Below are 21,200 nucleotides of genomic sequence, written 5' to 3'. Positions count from 1 at the left end.
TCTTTTAAACTTTTTGCCAGTCTGACGGGGGAAAGGAACCCTCAATTTACAGGTGAGGAAACTGAGACTCAGAAAAGTTTAGGGACTTTCCCGCATGATGGGTTGCGATTTGCCACTTGATGTGTCCGATTCCAGGGAGGACGGGCCAAAGGTGGACACGGTCCTCTATGCTATGCGTCCTCGGGCACGTCTGGTTATCTCTGGGCCTCGCGATGCCGGCAAGCTGGCCTTCCTCCCCCCGCCAATTCTCAGGCTCCTTCAGGGCAGCCGAATCCTGGCCCTTCCCGATTGCCAACCCGGGGCCAGGGAGGACCCGCCCTACTGCCTTCACGGCTCCGAAATGGCGACCAGGGAGATGGCAAAGCCACGCCCCCTGGGAGGCGGGGCCTGAGTTCAGGCCAGAGCGATGGATATCCGAGCCAAATTTGAAGTCCGCCGCCAGGCGAGCTCACGCAGAAGCAGAGAGCTGGTGGCGTCGCAGGTCGGGAGGAGGAGCACCGAGTGGAGGGCTCGCTTGCCGGGGCCGCCCGAAGGCGTCTTCAGTGCGGGCGCTGGGGCCGCCATCTTAGATGGCAGGAGTAAGACGAGAAAGAGCGTGAGAAGCGAAGGCTTCCCTGCCGCTCTTCTTGGGCCCCGAAGAGGGCCAGCTGGCCGGGCTTTGGGGTGTGTGCCCTGAGGTGCGGAGTGCGAGAGCGACGATGCGAGGGCTGCCCGGGGCCCCGTCCCCTGGGCTGGGGACGCGCCGAATGTGACCGCCTCCCGCTCCCTCGCCCGCCGTGGGGAGGAGGAGCGGACCAGACGCCACTGCCGGACGACTGGACACAGAGGCGGCCGGGCTCCCTCAGGTAGGCTGCAGGGCCGGGCCCGGGATGCCGGGGGAGACGGGCGGCGGCGGGGCTGAGGGGGCCGGGTTCCCCGGAGGCCCGGCCAAGGCGGCGCTGACGGAGCGGCCCCGCGGCTGCCGGGCGGAGGGCCCGGGCCAGGCCGCTGTCACCCCGGGTGGCGCTGGGCGGGCGGGGGCCTGGGGCCCGGTGTCATGGCCGGCGAGCCGAGTTCCCACATCTCCACTCAGGTTTCCTAGTGTTTTGGGGAAACGTGCCGGCACTACCCCTGTATCTGGTGTACATTCCTTATATTTTGGCCACGGGAAAAACCGCCCAGAGCTGTCTCGGATCTGAGTGTTGTCACTCAGATGGGTTAATGTTTTTTTGGCCGCGGAGTGGGGGACCCGGGCTTGCATCTTCTCTCAAGTGACACCCTTTTCCGGAAGATGAGAGCAGTCAGGGACGGGAGGAGGAAATGGGTCGATGCCCCACCACAAAGGCATAGGGGCCTCCCCTTGGGTCTCAGGACTCTGCGGGTACCTAATGAGACGTTTACGGTGCTTATACTGACGATTGGCCCCGGGATGCCTTTGGAATGAAGATCCAGGGCTCTTGTGTGTGAAGTGAGAGCCTCCAGGACGCTTCAGTTCTGCAGCTGCAGAGGCTCTGCAGAGCTAGTCGATGCCCAGAGAGAGGAGTTTGGACATCAGGAGAGGCGAGGCGGCTCTGTTCATTCATTGTTCTCTTTCAAGGGCTCTGGGTGTGCCCCCCTGGTATTCACTCTCTGGTGGGAAGAATGATAGGGTCTCCTGTGTCTCCTCGAGATGTGGCCGGGTTCTAGAGGATCACCCAGTCTAAGTAGGGAATGGATTCAGCGCACGTTCATCATTTCTGCCTGATTCGTCCTCTCCGGGCTGGAGGGAGTCTGCCCTCTGTGAGCTCCCGAGGCATGAACACTGTGCGCTGTGATTAGGATGGATTTACCAAGTGTCTTGGGAATTTGGAACAACTAGTTTTGCCTGGGGGAGTTGAGGAAGCTTGTAGACTGGAGGGGACTTTTGTGCTGAGGTTTGGGCTGATGAGTAAGTGCTCATCAGGTGAGGAGGAGGGGAGAGCATGCTAAGTTGAGGGAACAGCTGGTTCAGAGGCACGGAGACGTGCAGGAGTTTGGGGAGCAGCAAGCAGTCTGGGGTGCAGGAAGGAAGTGGTGGGAGATTAGGGTCTGAAACAAAAGTTGGCTAGCTTGTGAAGGATCTTTGTTGAAGATAGTGAACTAGTTGATTTAATTGGGATTATTTTAAACGAGTGTTGCTAATTCTCTTTTCTTGCTGATAACTTTATTTCCTCCTCCTGTTGATGTTAAAGCTGATAGTAATGGCACAGATTGATTTTGTTAAACCCAGTTAAGAACATTTTGATACGGGCTTTATGTCAAATGTTTTGTACTTGCATTGTGGTGAACGAACTGAACTCATATTCCTAGGGATTCTTGCAAACGTTTCTTCTAAAGTTACACTTGCTAACAAAAATGTTGATTTTATAAATGTAGTACACTCTACTAATACTGCATTTTCAGTGGCTGTTGACAATGTAAACCATGCTCCCCAGTCATTTAGAAATTGGCAGATTATATGAAACATCTGAAAAATTGTAGAATGCAAGTGAGTATATTTTTAGTTAAGTAAATGTTTTATATAGTAAACTGTTTCTTTGGATTGATTCCGTGGATTCCAATTCTGTTATAAAGTCTTTAGCTCTGTGAACATAATTTTCCCCAAAGATCTGTATTTTGATTAACGTTTATGCTAAAGTGATTATTATGGTATTAACGGACTTAATCTAGCAGTTCCTAAATCTTTCTTGGGTTGTGATGATTATATACCACTGGAGAACCTTTTGGCTTGTTTTCACCCTTATCACTTCAAGGGATAAGCTGTGGAAAATGCAACAGAGACAGTTTGACCCAGTTGAACACTGGATACTTGGGAAAATTAACCTGTTACTCTTTCTGTTGTAAAAGCTTATCTTTTAGGTATGCGGTGTTTGTGATCGTAAGTTGTAGTGGAACTGCTTAGTCTTGTTAAACTCTTGTCAAATAGTTTAAAAGATGTGCATGCCTTCAAAATAGAAGGCTTGAGTGAAATACATTAGAACATATTTTGTGGGATTTGGTTTAGCAGAAGAAAACAGTGAGAAGCAGGTTAAGCTGGTCACTTATGATGAAAAGTATCTAAAAGATGAAATGGAGAAAGGTTAAACATTAAGTATTGTATTATAACTGCTTTGAGACTGGTTGCTTTTAGTTTAAAACATGCCGTCTGTGAAATCCAAAGTAGGAGTTTGCTCTGAAGATGAAACAACTTCTTGGAAGTTGAATTTGACTTTCAGAAGCACCAGATTATTTATTAAATGGAAAATATAATTAATAACTTGAAATTACTATTTCAAATAGCCTGTTAGTAGTAGGTGCATGATTCTATCACATTTTAATTCCAAGTAAAACTTTGTTAATAACCTATTGCTTAAAGTAGAAAAATGTTACATGGGAGAGTGCTTTTGTTTGCATGTTAACATAGTAGGCCATATATAATAATCCTGGTCTTGGGAGGAGCTTGTTAGCCAAACAGCATGCCTTAATGTTGACTTGCAGAAGAGAATTTTAAATATTGTCTTTGAAAGGCAGTGGAGTAATGTCACAGCGGGATGGGGGTTAATGAAACCACAAAATCGAGCTTTGACTTATTAAAAGGTCTTCTGTTTTTTAAATTGTGCGTGTCATGGAAGTCAGTTCTCCATAACAAATGTCTGTAGTCGGAAAATTGCTCACCTTGGCTAAATTAATTGGGAAATCCAAAGAACACTTGGGTTCATTTAGGATAAAGTTGTTTAGGATTTAGGTTGGGGTGTGTGTGTGAGAGTGTGTTTATATTTATGTATGTGTATGGATGTATAAGAATGCTTATTTGCTAAACTGACCAGGTTGAAAATGTGATACTAGATATTTGTGTTATAATTCACTTAGTATTTCTGGTATAGGGCTTAACTGCCTTGCCTGTAATCCTCAGGATAGTAATGTCTGGGTATTGCCTTAAAGTTGTGAGTAAAAATTCCTTAATTACATATCAAAATTTTCATCTTTAATTTTATGGTGGTTGAGTCATTCTGTTCCTCCTTTTCTCCCAGAATACTTGTGTAGCTCGCAATGATTTTAATAGTTAACTTCAGATCTGTTAGCTTTTCTTCTAAAACTACTCCTAGAATGTCAGTTTAACCAAGGAAAATGTCAAATGGGTGTTGTTCCTTTGTTACTGGTTTTGGCCCAGGCTATCTCAAGTCTCTTTGGCAAATCACTCAAGAAGTGTGTTAATTGCTTCACATTCCAATCAGTGTACATAGTTTTTCTTGAGGAACACTTGACACAGAGTTTTATTTTTAGATCAGATTCTAAGGGATTTTACTGGGTGGGGATTAACAACCCTAAAACTAGTTTGGAATCAAAACCTTTGTGATTTAGAAACTGTTTACATTTTTGGTTAATGAATGGGAAGCTGCAGGCAATGACAGTGTTTTAGGGAACCAAATATGTCTAATTGCTTCTGAGGACCCTTGTAGACTATACCGATGACATCTTTCTACCTGTTGGGTTTCACTTACTATGATCCAGTAGCAAGAGTAAGTACATCTTTACTGTTGTAGTCAAGATGTTGTCTCCTATTTATTTTCTTCCAGCCTGCTAGGGAAGGCAAAAGTAGTCTGATTTCTTTGAAGCTACTTCTTTCTAGGCATCATATTTGGACAAAGTATTTACCTTTCTCCACCCATAAACATTTCTGATGGAAGAATCAGGGTAGTTAATGTTTTAACTTTGATAATAGGTCTTTAAAGTTATGACATTCTTAATCTGGGTTTTATGGAGGCATACTTTTCAATCTCAGATAGCTTTTAACATCTGTCCTTTACCTAGGTTTGGGGTAGATGGAATACTGAGTTTTCCTTAGAACATGATTCTTGTTCTGTGTGGCAAATCTCATTAGGAAGCTCAGAGTTTTTGGGAGAGGCATTTCCCTGGATCCAGATAGATCATTCAGAAAGGAACTCCCATTTGCATTTAAGAAAGTTTGTTTACAGTAGGAAAAAACTAGAAAAAGTTCAAATGTACAACAATGATAAAATGATTAAGTAAACTGTGGTACAGCCACTTATGGGGCCCTATGCTTTTCATTAACTGTGGCGTATATGAAGCATTTATGACGCGGGAAATGCTATATCCAAATGATTACAGTTGTGTTAAAAAACGAAACAGTACAGTGGAATATTACTCAGTAATAAAAAGGAATGATGTACTGGTACATTCTCCAACATGTATAAACCTTGCAAACATTATATTAAATGAAAGAAGCTAGTCAGAAAAGACCACATATTGTATGATTCCTTTTATATGAAGTGTCCAGAGTAGGCAAATCTGCAGAGAAAGTAGATTAGTGGTTGCCAGTGGCTGGAGGGAGTAGGCAATGGGGAGTGACTGTGACAGGGGTTTCTTTTTTGAAGTATTGAAAATTTTCTAAAATTGATTGTGGAGGTGAGTGCACAACTCTGTGAGTATAATAAAAGCCATTGAATTGTACACTTTAAATGGGTGAGGTGTATGGTATGTAAATTATATCTCAAGCTTTTTAAAAAAACTCAAAACCTACCCATAGGAAGAAAACACATGTAGATGTTAACAATGGTTGTTAAACAGTAGAAATACGGATAATGTTCCTCTTTATACTCTTCATATTCTCTGAATATATTGGCTTATAATAGAAAAATACATATAATAAAGTTAAATTCTATTCGTGGTGTGGGCCCTTATGTCCCTCCAAACCATTCAGTCACTCTCAGATTACACTTACAACTATATTTTTGAGCTTCTTTCACCTGTTTTCTACTTCCTCCAGATTAGTTCAGGCTTTTATGCTGTATTTGCCTTGACTGTTGTTAGAACTTCTGAATTGAACTTCTTTTTCTTATTTCTTCCCATGCCAGTACACTTTTCACATTATTGCCAAATTCACTTTTTAAATGTGTAGAATCTTAAAAATTGAGTTTCATTAATTTTTTGTATAGGTAGTACAGTCACATGCTACAAAATTCAAAGAATACAGAAAGTTATGGTGTGCAGAGTAATTCTGCTTTCCCCTTTGTTTCCCAGATACCCAGCTCTTTTTCATGGAGGGAAATATGTTATGGGGTTCTTATGTTTCCTGTTTTGTGATGATACAAGAATATTCAGGCGTAGATGTGCTGGCCTTACTTCCTTTGGCAAATTGTCCAAGAGTCTCCATTGCTTTTCAGACTAAGCATACAGTTCTTGCTTCTATGTCTTGCTAATGTGGATTCCTCTTACTATCTTCAGTGGAATTCAGAAGCCATTTTTTTTAAGCACCTAAGTAGGTGCAGAAGGCTAGTGTGGTGGAGGGTGAATTAGGTAAGTTCCTGCCTTCAGCGACCTTATCTAATGAGGAGAGATTCACAGGATTTCCTCACTTTTATCTGTTCCTCTTTTAAGAGTCATTTTGAACACCATCTTCTAAATATCATTTCCCGATCTTTTTCTCTTCTTCTCACTCATTGTTTCCTTCTTTGAACCCCACCTTAAAACCCTTGCATTTATTTTTCTTATGGTCTTTATCATATAGTCATTTGTGAGCTTATCATCCCATTAGGTTATCAACTCAAATTAATGCTTTCTAGTCAATATGCAAGTCCTTCTTTATTGATATTTGTGAAAAAATTTGAGAGGCTGAGGGACCAGGCCTGTGTGCTTTGGTGAAAGTATTGAATCTAAATTACCACATTTAATATTAGGTTTTATAATAAGACCTTTTATTTAAACTTAACAGGGTTTCTGTATGTACTTTTCGGTACCATGCACTGTAGACTTTATATGTATTTATTGTGACGTATTGATATTTTATTAAAGTGTTTGTTTACCTCTTATCTTTTCTCGGAGGACTGTATCTTAATCATCTTTGAATACTCAGAGTTTAGCACAGTGGCTGGCCCCCCTGATTTCAGTTCAATTTGTTGAATGTAAGGTGCTAAATGATGTTTATTGAATTGAATTTTTTGTATAGATGTCTTACATCTCTGGCTAAACTTAAGCTCCTTAGAGCTGAGCCATGTCTTATTTATAAATCTCTAGTTCTTAAAACTTTCTCTTGATTATGTAATAAACATTAATTGCATGAGTAGAGATTCACAGGTTAATCACCTGTGGATTTAGTTCCTTCCTACTGCCCACCACACAAATGCTTGCAATTAAAAGGGTATACTACTTATTAAACTCATACTCAGAACTTTGTAACTTAGACATCTGTCGGAGGAATTACCGTGTCTGTTTTGCTTTATCAATAGAGTGCTCTGGGTTCTCACTGCCAGCTCCTTGAGGACATTTGCCTGCTTTGGCAGCTCACTCATTGGTTCAAGCCACTCTTGCCATACTGGCTATTTTCTTCTGCATTCACAGGCTTTATATGTGGAGGAAAGTTTCAGCCAGAGAGAATGAGGGGATAAATGATACTCTTCTGCCTTCCTTGATCTTAGTCTGGACTGGAATTAGAGAAGTGTGAATGTGAGAATAGATATGTCCTTCACGACTAGTATTTATCTAGCTGTCTGACAATGCAAAATGGACCCTTTCGGGTTTTTTTGGGGGGTGGTGGTGGTGGTAACTTATACAAAATATAAAATATACCATTTTAACCATATTTAAGTGTATTACTCAGTGGCATTAAGTGCATTCATAGTGTTGTGCAACCATGACCACTAATCTTTTTCCAGAACTTTTTCATCATCCCAAACAGAAGAACCCTGTAACAATTATAGAATAACTCCTCATTCCTCCCTACCTCTACCCTCTGGTAAACTCTGTTCTACTTTCTCTCTGTGAATTTGCCTAGTCCAAGTATCTCATATAAGGGGAATCACACAATATTTATAATTTTGTATCTGGTTTATTTCACTTACTGTGTTTTCAGGGTTCGTCCATATTGTGTGTGAGAATTTTATTCCTTTTTGTGGTTGAATAATATTCCATTATGTATGTGTGTGTGTGTATGTATGTGTATGCTCCCATGTGTGCACACATAAAATATTTTATTTATCCATTCAATAGTTGATGGGCTCTTGGGTTCCACCTTTTGGCTTTTGTGAATATTGATGCTATGAACAGTGGTTTACGAGTATCTATTTGAGTCTCTGCTTTTATTTCTTTTTAGTATATACCCAGGAGTGGAATTGCTGATCATATGGTAATTCTGTTTAACCTTTTGAGGAACTGCCAAATTATTTTCCACAGCAACTGAACCATTATATATCCCCACCAGCAATGCATGAGAGTTGCAATTTCTCTGCATCCTTGCTAACACTTGTTATTTTCTGTTTTTTGATAGTAACTGTCCTAATGGATGTGAAGTGGCTCTAGGCTTTTTTCTCACTGCTGATTAGATCAAACCAGAAGGTTAGGAAGTTGGCTGTATTTGCATCGCATGGACTTTTTCCTTCCTTATAAATGTATTTGTATACAGTGTTCTTGAAAGAGATAAATTAATTACACAATTAGTGACTCATTTTTTGAAAAAAAAAGTTTTTTGTTAAGCTGGTACATACAGTTGTTGTAGTTACCTTCTTTGTACCCTCATTCCCCCCCACTTTTTTTTCTTTAATTTTTAATTTTTTAAATTTTTTTTAAATTTTTTTTTCTTTAATTTTTTTTTCTTTAATTTTCTTGGCGGCCGCGTGGCATGTGGGATCTTAGCTCCCCAACCAGGGATCAGACCCGAGCTCCTTGCATTGGAAGCGAGGAGTCTTACACTGGACCGCCAGGGAAGTCCCTACCCTCATCCCCTTTTAATCTAAAATGTATTCAGTTAACCTGTAAAAGATGATTTCAGTTAATCCTGGGTGGTAAGATATAGTAAGTGAAAAAAGTAGGGTACTAAAATATGTACAATAAGGCTCCATTTTTATAAAGAAAAACATTTACATGCGTCTATTAAAATGCTACCCCTTCAAGTTCAAATACTACAATGAAATCATTCTTTAGTGTCTACCTCTTCCTCCACTTGAGCTATAAGTGACCTTTCCATGCTCCAAATTCTTATAGTTTTCTTAAGAAGTTAACGCCTCTCCGCCCCATCACCACACACAAAAAAGCTGTCACACAAAAAAAAGCTGTCACATCTTGTTGTAGGCCTCTTTGTCATCCTGAAAGGTCATAGCACATAGTCTTTGGGAAATGATGATTTTTTTTCTTCTACTTTAAAAACTCTTGGAAGGCCAGGTCTGTCTTTCTTAACTTTATATTCTTCGAAGCAATTAGCAGTTGAAATAGATTCTTAGAAATTGTTAAATGATAGTGCTCCTTATACTTTTCCACTCAGTTCTCTGCCAGGTTGCAGTATACAGAGAGGCATTCTGGTTCTTTAGATTGTATATATCAGTACTTTTATGTGGTAGATAGTGATTCAATATCCATGGAAAAGAATTAGGGTAAATATTGTAATTATAGCTTTTCTCCATTAATATTTTATTCTGCTATTTAAGCATCTAATTTTGTGCGAGGTACTATAGTGGATGATGGAGTATAACAAGATGTAGGAAATGCGTATAGTTCTTTTCCTTAAGGCATTCAGACTTTGGTGTATAATTACATAGGTTACATATTCGTATTTTGTTGTTTTGCTCCTGTGGCAAAGTAGCTGGGTATAATTTAGGGCTTTAATGATTCAATGGTCTAATTTACAGAGAAAACTTCTGCACATTTCCTTGTTTCAAGAAAATTATTCTTGAAAAGTTGATTTAAAATATTTTCTGGGAAACAAGTGATACTATCAGTTTTACAGGTATACCTTATTGTAATTGTTACTAGTTCTTAAAACAAGCAAGGTGATTGATTACCTTTGGGGGTATCATTGAAGACTAGGGAATCTTTCTGTGTATGAAAGCCATTGACTCCAGAATGCATTGTAGGAGAAATGGCCGAATCAGATGGTTACTTCTTGAAATAGCTTTGGCAAGATTGTAAACCTGGAGGAGTACCTCCTATCTTGAGGATAAATCTCAGTGTCTGTCCAATTGAGAGATGCTAGTGTGCAGAATAGTGGATTCACTTATTTTATATTTCATGTCTTTATTTTTGAGGAAAGCTAATGCTGTTTTTTAAGTCACTTGTTAATTATGCAGGACTTGCCACTGAAATTGATGCCTTTTATGTGGAACAGAAATTATTGGTACAAGGTTAAGTCAGTGTTTTCAGGCATTAACTTATTAGCAGGATGAGATGTCTGCGTGTTTTTTTTTGTTTGTTTGTTTTTTGTTTTTTTTGCGGTACGCGGGCCTCTCACTGCTGTGGCCTCTCCCGTTGCGGAGCACAGGCTCCGGATGCGCAGGCTCAGTGGCCATGGCTCACGGGCCCAGCCGCTCCGCGGCATGTGGGATCCTTCCAGAACGGGGCATGAACCCGTGTCCCCTGCATTGGCAGGCGGACTCTAAACCACTGCGCCACCAGGGAAGCCCCTCTGCGTGGTTTTTATTTCCTCTCCATCCCCTTCCACTGACTAGGCGTTTTTTACTTCATTATTACCCAGCCATCAAAATGATCATTCCTAAACCATATTTTATTTGTGCATTGATGTATTTTCATGCTTGTGTTAATGGTTTTACTTTGTAAATGGCTCTTTTCATTTAAAAATGAGCAGTTACTGCCTAAATGAAGAAGCAATGACTGATTTGGAGATGAAAAGTAAAACTTCGGTTAAAAAAGAGTTCAGACAAAGTGACTTAAAATGAAAATAATGAAAAAGTAAGAGTTAAAAATAAAATTGGCTCCAGATGTCTTTCATTGTGGAACTGATTGCTTTAACATAATTGTTTGGACTAGCTGATTAACTTGTTTTGAAATTAATTATCCTTTTAAAAAGTTAGACTCTTTTCTAAACTCCGGCGGCCCTGCTTGCTAACTATTAGAAGGGTAGAGTATCACATTTTTTTCATGTTCGTGTATGCTGGCCAGTCATCTGATGATGTTACCAGTTTGTGGTCAGAAATTGAGAAAGAAGGGTGAGAAAACTCAAAATATTGACACACACACCACCTTGCAGTGCATCAGAGTGCCCTTTTGAACTGGTTGGGAAACTGTAGTTAAGCCATTTCCAAACTAGACATATTATTGTTTCCTAGCTTGGACAAGGTGACATTTTATTTAAGTGTTTGTTCTGTTCAGCAGAAACTTTTTATGTGTGAGGGTGGGTTTTTTCCAGTGTTGTGTGACCAACTGAATTAAAACAAAACAAAACACTTAATCCTTAAAGGAAGCTTGGAGTAATCTTGAAAAATTGATCACCCAGTCTCTCAGATGGACCAAGGCTGGATTGAACAAAGGGATGAGCTTAAAGGAGAAATCAAGAGTGAAGTCGCATTATAAATACATTAAAATACGAGTAGGAAATTCCCTGGTGATCCAGTGGTTCGGACTCTTGTTCTCTCACTGCCCAGTGTTCAGTCCCTGGTCAAGGAGCTAAGATCCCGGAAGCCACCTGGTGCGGCAAAAACAAAACAACCAAACAAAAAACGAGTATTCATCTATGTTTTTGCCCTGCCAAAAAAAGTGTTTTAATAACGCAGGCAATTTTAGCCACCATTCCTCATACTGAGTCTATGTTCTTGTGAGATTTTGATTGCAGTTGAAGAAAGTGAATCTATTCTTTTGTCATTCTCAATTCTCCCAAGCCTTATAGTTTGACCATCTCACAATTGAGTGTGATTGTTGTGTCTAAAGATACATTTTTAAAAAAAGGTCCGTAAAGATAATAGCTTACCTTTGTTGACTTAACTACTATATGCCAGGTTCTTTTGAGAGTTTTACCTTAATTCATTTTTTTTTCTTTTTCTTTTTTTTTTAATAAATGTATTTATTTATTTTTGGTTGTGTTGGGTCTTTGTTTCTGTGCGAGGGCTTTCTCCAGTTGTGGCGAGCGGAGGCCACTCTTCATCAGGGTGCGTGGGCCTCTCACTGTCACGGCCTCTCCTGTTATGGAGCACAGGCTCCAGACGCGCAGGCTCAGTAGTTGTGGCTCACGGGCTTAGTTGCTCCGTGGCGTGTGGGATCTTCCCAGACCAGGGCTCGAACCCGTGTCCCCTGCATTGGCAGGCAGATTCTTAACCACTGCGCCACCAGGGAAGCCCTACCTTAATTCATTTAATCTTCCCATCAGTCTGAAGATGTAGGTACATTGTGATCCTTATTTTAAAGAGGAAGAAACACAGAGACAGATGGAGTAAATACCCTAAATATAGGCCATCTACTTAAGGAGAGATTAGAGAGAGAGATTTTCTGAGTTAGTTTTGACTTCATCCTACATACATCCTATCAGCACCTTAGAATTTAAATTCTAGATGTGATACAAACTTACTGTTTTTGTTAGGTTTCTGGGAATGCCGTCTGCCTTATAATTTTCTTTATGACTTAGAGTAGTTCCATTTCCTTCTTACAGACCTTAGATGATTAACCCCACTTCATCCCTGTATTACTTCGTCATCTAAATTATAAATTTATTGAGGGCCGGGATCAAGTCTTAATCAAATTTGCCTCTCCCAAGTACTTTTCATAGAGCCTTCAGAGGTATCCCTTCTGAAGAGTTGTCCTTCCTAAACTTTTTTTTGACTTGAGTAGAAATAATTACTTCCATTACTTTTTTTCTGTAAGATGATAAGGAATCACTTTGTTATGACTTTGTATGTGAAAACTTTTCTTCAAATCTTACATATTTAATTTAGGGATTTAGTTTAAAATAGCACTTTACGAAGTATTCTTCTTGGGGCTTCCCTGGTGGCGCAGTGGTTAAGAATCTGCCTGCCAATGCAGAGGACACCGGTTCAAGCCCTGGTCCGGGAAGATCCCACATGCCATGGAGCAACTAAGCCCGTGTGTCACAACTACTGAGTCCGTGTGCCACAACTACTGAAGCCTGCGCGCCTAGAGCCGGTGCTCCGCAACAAGAGAAGCCACCGCAGTAAGAAGCCCGGGCACTGCAACAAAGAGTAGCCCCTGCTCAATGCAACTAAAGAAAGCCCGCATGCAGCAATGAAGACCTAATGCAGCCAAAAATAAATTAAAAAAAAATATATTCTTCTTTCCAAAATGTGTTTCTCTCCACCACTAATCAATGTTTCATAAAGTTCTAGGAACTTTTAATCACTTGTATAAAACAATTGTGGGCTCACACTGAAGCCTTTAATCTAAAGTTTGGAGTGATTGGGGATACCCGTCTAATGTTTTATCTTAAACATTTACCATTTAATGGGGAGACTTCCCTCTCTGGAAAGTTTTCTGTGCAAATTTTGCCAGTTCTTATGAGAATGTTTAAGATGCTTAGAATTTTATATGATAGGTAATACTCTGAAGAGTGAGCCTAGTGGAAAGATTTCTGAAATGATTTGTTGGCTTTTGTAATTTTTAAAGATTCATTAGACGATTAAGTAATCAAAACTGAGTAGACACAAGTCTTTGGAATAGTGTTAGTGTTCTGATCAGAATGGCTGTTGGAGTTATTAAAAATCAATGAACTAAGTTTATTTCATTGCTACCATTTCTCCTACTCTATACTCTTAGCCTATTTTCTAATTTTCTGATTTACCAGGAAGATACAGAGTTAGAATATTTTAATTGATTAAAATATAAATTGACATGTACTTCAGATAAAGTTGTATACCATATATAGTTAATAGAGCTACTTCTAACTGTATTTTACTTAAAGAACAGTGAAAGAGGGTATTTTACATGTCTTTTAAGCATTGTCACTGTAAGTTGTACATAGCATTTGATTTATTTCTCTTTGATAGTAAATCTTGTCTAATTTCTCCTATCATGGGGAAAAAAATAGGTTTTTTGAGGAAATGATAAATCCAAGCAGAGAGAGAGGTGTTTTCCAAAAAGTTACATTGGTTAATTGTAGGTAATTTAGGAGCGTGCTGATGTTACTCACAGGTTCCGAGTTATAGACTAATGGGTAAAGCATCTGGAATTATTACTCCGTGCAGTCTCTGCAGAGGATCTCTGGGAATATCGAGACAATTTGCAAAGATCAAATGAACAAGATAGCATATGGCCAGTGTTATTCCCCCAAGTAATGTGAGAGCTAAACAGTTGATCTGTATTTTGCAACCTGGGACTTAATTTTGGAAGACAGTACCAGTAGCGGTTAAGAGCTTTAGGCTTTTAACTCAGAAAAACCCAGGCTGGAGGTGTAAGGGCTATCTAGGAGAGTTCCTGATTGTTGTATATCATGATAATAGGGAACATTTACTGTCTCAGGCCAACACTGTGTGTTTCACGTGTTATTTAACTCTCACATATTATAAAACATGCTGAGTAGAGGAGAATGAAATACAAGTAAATCTTAAGTTTAGGTGTCGTAAATCAAAGGCTATTTAAAACTATAGACACCGTAGTGGATTCAGGTCAGTTATACCAGTCGTAGTCTTTTAAAGCTCTTGCTACCAGTTCCTCCTCCTCCTTTCTCTGCTTTCAAACCAAGGAGAAACTCACAGCAGCTAGATAATATTACAACAGAATTTTAACTCTAGGGCAGTGCTCAGGTTATTTTGATGTATAGGAATTCTTTTGTATTGACTAATCTTCAGAAATAGTCATGGTTTGTAGTTCAGCAGTCTTCTAATTACATGGAGATTTTATTTTATCTAAGCTGTATTTATTACCAACTCTGGGGAGAAAAATTTTGGATTGAAGATAAAGAAGAATAACTTAAAGGCAATTTACAAGACCAGTGCTCTAACCCCTGAGCTACAGAGCTGTAAAAAGCAATTTAGACTTCATTATTTTTGTCTTGAATAAGAGCTTTCTGAATAAAAGATTATATATTGTGTAATATATTTCATACATTATTATATATTATATATTATTATATATTTCATACATTCTCTATTCTGTATCATTTAGTGGATAAGAAGAAAGGTCATGTGAGAAAATGCATTAGTAATACAACCGCTCTAAGGTAAATCATTTATTATTTAGAAATGAGATAAAAATCTCTTAAATATGAAGTAAATTTAAATTGCTTATGATATACAAAACATATTTTCCTTTCTTCCACATACAGGTCTGATGCATCACTTATAAACAATAAACAGTAATTATTTTAAAGTAGTGTAATAGTAACAATGTTAAATGATTATTTTTTGTGTTTTAAATCAGTGTGTTAAAATAGAGCTGTAATTTAAGAGTCTGAGGACCTGAATTGTTTGTTTTGCTTCCCTTACTGTCACTAGATCTTTTGAACTTCACATTTTCTTTATTTACAAAGAGGAATAATACCTGCTTTTAGTCTGTTTAATTCTAACAGCACTATGAGATAGTGGAGAGGAATAAACTGTAAAGTTCTGTGAAATTTTAAGTTGTCCTGTTTGAAGTAAACTATCTGCAATCAATCTCAACCACAGAATGCATTGCTGCATTCTCAGAAACTAGAGTTTAGGTAGATTAAGAATTTCTTTAAAATCTCATTCAACGCCAAAGTGCTAGCTGCCATAGGTGTTTTTTGCTCTACCACTTTAATAATATTTTTGAATGAAATAAAAGATAGTAGTATTTGAATAAAAACTCAAAAGTGAGGGCTTTTTTTAGACTGATTTTAAATGCTGATTTGCTGAGGCACTTTGAAGAAAATTCAGAATGTCTCTGTGTGAAAATATTTACATTTTGTGTGTGTGTGTGTGTGTGTGTGTGTGTGTGTGTGTGTGTGTCCCTAGTCAGGAGGGGATAGTAAAATTTATTTGGCTGTTTGGCTTGGCTGAGGTAGGGAGAGGGTGAAACAAAGTCAACCTTAGCCCCAGGTTTGCCCAACTGCCTCTTGACTCTTTTAGGCAGAAGTTTTAGGACTTTTTGATTCTTGCACACTGAACTCCTGAAGAGCTTCCTGAATTAATCAGGGTTGTTATAATTGGTTTTTCTTACCATGGTCCAAAGGTGTCTAACCCTTCGGGAGAGTAACTGTGACAAGACAATGGGTGAGGAACGTTGAGTGAGTGCTCTGCTGAGGTATCTCCAGAAGTTGATAGAGTAACATTTCCAGTCAAACATGTATGCCTCAGATTAGGCTTTAAGGTGGTAGATGGGCCTTAAGCATAGGACTCAAATCGCTTAAAAAAATTATACCCTAAGTACTGGTATTTTCATAATTGTGGTCTTATCAGATTTGACTTGTCCTGAGGCTCTTTAATAGTACTTTGTACGTGTGCTGCTCCCTAATAATCTTGCACCTGAAACAGTCTTGCTTTCAAAATGTTTTTTATAGCGTCTGGTAAAGTAAAAGAGCAAAAAACAAGACTCTCCCAGCATAATGAATCTCTTAATAATTACTATTTTATTAATCTGGTGCTATTTATTCATTTTTAGAAATGCCTCTGAATGCAGCAGTTCATTGAAATTATTGCTAGAGCTGGGTCACAGGGTGAGAAGGCTGAAATGAATGTGTTGCATTTAAAATGCCTTTATCATGACCTGGTATTCTTGATTTTGAGTTTAGAATAAACTATTCAAGTGTCCTTTGTACTATCACTTGTTAGGAATTGTACTAGGAAATAACTTGATTTCTCTGAAATTCTTGTCAGTTTTCACAAACATAGTATGGCCCTTATATTTACTACTCTCTTACTTTGTTTGCATATCCAAGAGTGTCCCTTCCTGCTATAACCAGTTTCTCAGTGTTTTGTGTAGATTGGGGCATGAGAATTGTGGAAAGAGTGCTCAGAACTCTGCAGACTTTGGAAATACAGTAAAGCTTTTTGCCTTAGCTGAGAGAATGTTTGTGACTTCTCTGTTAATGCCTGGGAGTTGAGTGGTAGGTACTGTGCTCTTACTGCCCATTTGATTTGTTGCCTGATGACAAAAGTGCAGTATTATGAGGAGGATTTGTACCTTGCTTTACCAGTGTTTAGACTTTCAAAAAGATAAACTTATTTCTTGAAAGTGTAAGATGAAAATTCTGTTTGTTCTCTTTCTTCAGAGCTTCCTGCTTGGCTGTCCTGGTGCATATTGTTCATGGAAACCCCCAGGAGTGTGTTCTTGATTTTAAGAAATATGAATTTGCTGTAAAAGCTGAGTTTTTCTTAAACATTCCTATAGTTCAATTATTTAAAAAAGAGTTCGAGAACTTTATCATTTTAATCATCTAATTAGGTGTGGCATGTAAAACTTGTTGACATTCAACAGTCACTTGTTTTTTATTCATTGAGAAATCGGCTTCATCATTTACTAAGATGGAGAATTAGTTTTAGGGCTACAACATTATGGCCTATGGTATTTGGCCCATAGCAAATACAGAGAAAATGGTGACTACTGTCTGATTCTAGAATCGTTTGCAAACCTGATGTGAAAATGTAGCAGTTTTCTCAGATTTTAGCTTTTGCACTTTCTGAAATTGCTGAAAACTAACAAAATTTTAAGTTTGTTTTCCTCTTTAATTTTGCTGATCGGTTTCATGGTTGACAGCTTATGTATATGAGGAATATTTTAGATTAACATCCAAGAATCTAAACTATAATTTGGTTATGCTTAAGAAAGCATTCTTGTTTTGAGACATGTACTCCAAATATTTGTTAATTATTGTATTTCCTTTAAGCTGAGCAATCCCCTCCTTCCATCTGAAATCCTCTTTCTACACATTCTTTTGCATTCTGCATGCTCTTAGGCATGTTTAAAAACACACTTCTACATTTCTTTAGCAGGGGCACTGTGGTTTAAAACGACGTTTTATTTTCAGTAGTGTATATTTAGGACAAATGGATGTGTGTGTAGGTGGAACACATTTACAGTTTAGTGTGACAGAGCAGGTGAACAAGAATGGTGCTTGGTTTTATTTTTAAAATAAAACAACTATGAAGAAAAATGCCAAACAATACTAGTAAATCAAACTTTGGAAATAACTCAAGCATAGTAGAATTACATAATGGCTTCAGCTGGCTCTAATCAGCTGTTTTTTGTCTGGGATTTCTCTGATGGAGCTGCTGTAATGAATTTAGCTGACTGCCAGCCAGCAGTTACACTGTGTCGATTCTACAGTTGCAGAATTCCACAATTGTCAGTGTTCTAGTCCTAGGGTGTAGCCCCTCAGCATAGTGTGGTTCATAAATGCACTGATGATTTCTGTTAGAACTCAGCACCCATTGGACCCAGGTGCCAGCATTTGTTACTCATTCAGGATGTGTCTTTAATGGCCAGTTGTATGCTAGACACTGTTAGAGGTGATGGGGTTTTTAGGATGAACTGAACTTAGCTTCTTGGAGCATACTATCTAGTAGGGTAGGCAGACAATCATTGGCTAGGCAGATATCTAATGTAATTTCAAAGTATTAATTAGATGGTAATAAAGTATTATGAAAACAACAAAGCTGGGTAAAGAGAGAAGAATGATGGGGAGGGGCAGGATACACTTAAAACAGGATGGTCAAGGTGGTCCCCTTTGAGGAGTGACATTTGTGTGGAAACATGATTGACGAGAAGTGACTAGCAACGAGAAGGCCAGTATGATAGAAATAAAGTGAACAAGAGAGAGAAGGGTAGGAGATAAGGTGAAGAAGGAAGATAGAGGCCAGGTCGTCATGTAAGGCCTTGTAGGTCATAGTTAAAGAATTTGGGTTTTATTTTGAGTGTGATAGGGAACCAGTCACACTTAAAATAAGGATTTTAGCAGAGCAGTAGTGTGACCAGATTTGTGTTTTAAGGTTTTTCAGTAGAGAATAGATTTAGAGGCTTTGGGAGTGGACATTGTGACTCCTGGTGTAATCTAGGCAAGAGAAAATGGTGCTTTAGGTTAGATTGGTTGGGTTGGGTTAAAGTAGTTGGATTTTGGAGGGTCTGACAGTACATGATGGATGATTAAATGTGGTGGGCGAGGAAAATACTAAAGGAATCAAGGATCATATCTAGGTTACTTTGTTGTGTGGATAAGCACTATTATTACCGAAAATAGTAATATAGCTATCGTGTGGTAATAGCTGTCATGGATTAAGTGACCACTGTGTACCAGACAGTGAATTTTTCATAGTTTGTAGTGTTACATTTACTACTCATAGCCACCTCTTAAAATATAGTTGTGCTTACTTTACAGATGAAGAAATTAGGCTTAGATGTTTTTTGCCGAAGTTCACACAGCCAAAAAGGTTACTCATCAACAGGTCTCTTTGACTTCAAAGTGCAAGCTCAGTTTATTTAGTCGTTCAACAAGTACTCTTCTAGGAGTTAAGTATACAGAGGTTATCAAAGCTGAGTCACTGTTCTCATGGAGTTTAAGAATTTATAATTTGGGTGTTAAAAAATTTTACCGTAAGAGTCTGTACAGTTTTGTAGACCAAGTATGTAGGAGGACCTTGCTTACAGGAATGTTGGATTTTTGGTAGCCTTAATCTTCTGGAATGTAGCTTTGACCATGCACATAAGCCTGTCCTGAAGCCTTTTCATTACTCAGTAGGCTAGGCCCTTTCTAGCCTAGTAGGCTAGGTTCTTTCTCTTCTGTTGTGCTCCTTAATACATAGGCTTGATTATCTCTCTCTCTCATATCGGGTTGTCAATAGCAAATGCTGAGGAGTAGGGGAGTCCATAGAGGTGTAAATACTATCAAGTCAGAAGTGGCACTGGCAACCAGAGTGTAAGAAATACCTGAAGAATAGAAAGGAGACACAGAACTCTGTTGTCTGTTACATTCATTATCATTATTGTTTTGAAACTTTTCCATCAAACTACCACTAAAATTAGATTAAATGCCTACTCTTTAAACCTGAAAGTTCTTTGAAGTCATGTTTTATCTTAAATCTTTGGTTTTTGAATTTTACTTCAAAACAGGTGTATTATAAAAATATTTTAAAATATTAGTTACGTTATTAACCTCCGTCACTCAAGTCTGAGTAAAATTGTTTTCTTAGGAAAATCTACTATATTTATATTCTGTAGATAGCCAGAAGTTACTCATAGTAACTTATAAATCATTAAGAGAAAGTTGAAGTATAGTCTGTTTGGAAAGCTAGGGAAGGATATTCTATATCAGAAAAGTTTAACATATGTTAGATTTTCATGGCACTAGAATCATCATAATGTGTTAGAGCTAGAAGGATCATTATAGGTCATCTCTTCCAACTCCATATTTTGCAGAGGAGGCAGGTAACTTGAGGTTATGTGGATTAAATGAAATAGCATATAAACACCTGTCTGCTCAGGGTGTTGCGTAGCTCATAGTAGATGCCTAAAAGATGCTGGGTTTTGTTTTTCTTTATCTGTCAAGTCTTTTCCTTTTTTTTTTTTTGCGGTACACGGGCCTCTCACTGTTGTGGCCTCTCCCGTTGCGGAGCACAGGCTCCGGACGCGCAGGCTCAGCGGCCATGGCTCACGGGCCCAGCCGCTCCGTGGCATGTAGGATCCTCCCGGACCGGGGCAAGAACCCGTGTCCCCTGCATCGGCAGGCGGACTCTCAACCACTGCGCCACCAGGGAAGCCCAGTCTGTTCCTTTTATATTTTCTCATATTTCACTTTCTGGAAATTTTATTTTCCTGGTCCTAGAGATAGATGTGTTCCAGAGAAGCCACTGAACAAGAAAATGTCTGGTATCTTGTCCCCTGCATGCTCAAGTATCTTCCCTTGAGATTTGCTGAACAGAGCTACAAGGGCTTAAGAAGACCCATGTTGCTTGCCTGATTGGTCACGTGTGTGTATTTTATAAACAGTGGCAATATCTGAGAAGCTTAAATTTAAATGTATCACCTGAGTTTTGATTGTACCTTTAAGAGTATGTACAGTAGGTCAATTTAAGGATTTCTCTAAGCTCCTTCCTTTAATCCCTTGATCTTGCTGATTGTCACCTGTAAACCAGTGAACACCTGTTAACCAGTGAAGTGAACACCTGTTGTTTGTTTCTGTTTCCCCCTTTCATTGTAACTGTATCCCATATTTTTCTCTGAGGAACTGTCAGCCCTTATCCTTATTACCTAGCCATTCATTTGAGCCATTTTAATGAGATTGACCCCATCTTTAGCTCTAGTGGAGAGACTGATTAGCTTCAGTCAGTCAGTAAAGGCCAACCATTTGGACATAATGATTTGGTCAGAGTCACTCACTGGGGGCCAGTGAGATATGAAGTCATGTTTGGGGCTCCTTACTCTGAAGAGCTTCCCTGGGAAATGCTGTTTACCTGAAGGCACTACCAGAAAGTTCCAAAAAGCAAAACTTGAATTTGTCACCTATCGGCAACTATTTACGTAGCATTTACATTGTATTAGGTATTGTAAAGAATCTAGAGATGATTTAAAGTGTATGGAAGGATGTG

The 21,200-nt window shown here is 39.0% G+C and overlaps 1 protein-coding gene across 4 annotated transcripts in view; it reads left to right on the top strand.

Annotated features, from left to right (window-relative positions):
* Positions 1-472: 472 nt before the first annotated feature.
* The window catches only part of RAF1 (Raf-1 proto-oncogene, serine/threonine kinase), a 72,956-nt gene continuing 52,228 nt past the window's right edge, over positions 473-21,200 (top strand). The window contains exon 1 of one of the 4 annotated variants that reach the window (XM_067755504.1): positions 473-845. The gene's annotated coding sequence lies outside the window, so the exon portion shown is untranslated. The remainder of the gene's footprint in view (positions 846-21,200) is intronic. The other 3 variants (XM_067755502.1, XM_067755505.1, XM_067755503.1) reach the window with 3 other exon arrangements.

Source organism: Pseudorca crassidens, chromosome 10, assembly GCF_039906515.1.
Source record: "Pseudorca crassidens isolate mPseCra1 chromosome 10, mPseCra1.hap1, whole genome shotgun sequence".
Taxonomy (NCBI): Eukaryota; Metazoa; Chordata; class Mammalia; order Artiodactyla; family Delphinidae; genus Pseudorca; species Pseudorca crassidens.
The sequence above is the reverse complement of the archived record's forward strand: the minus strand, read 5'-3'. Positions and strand labels throughout refer to the sequence as shown.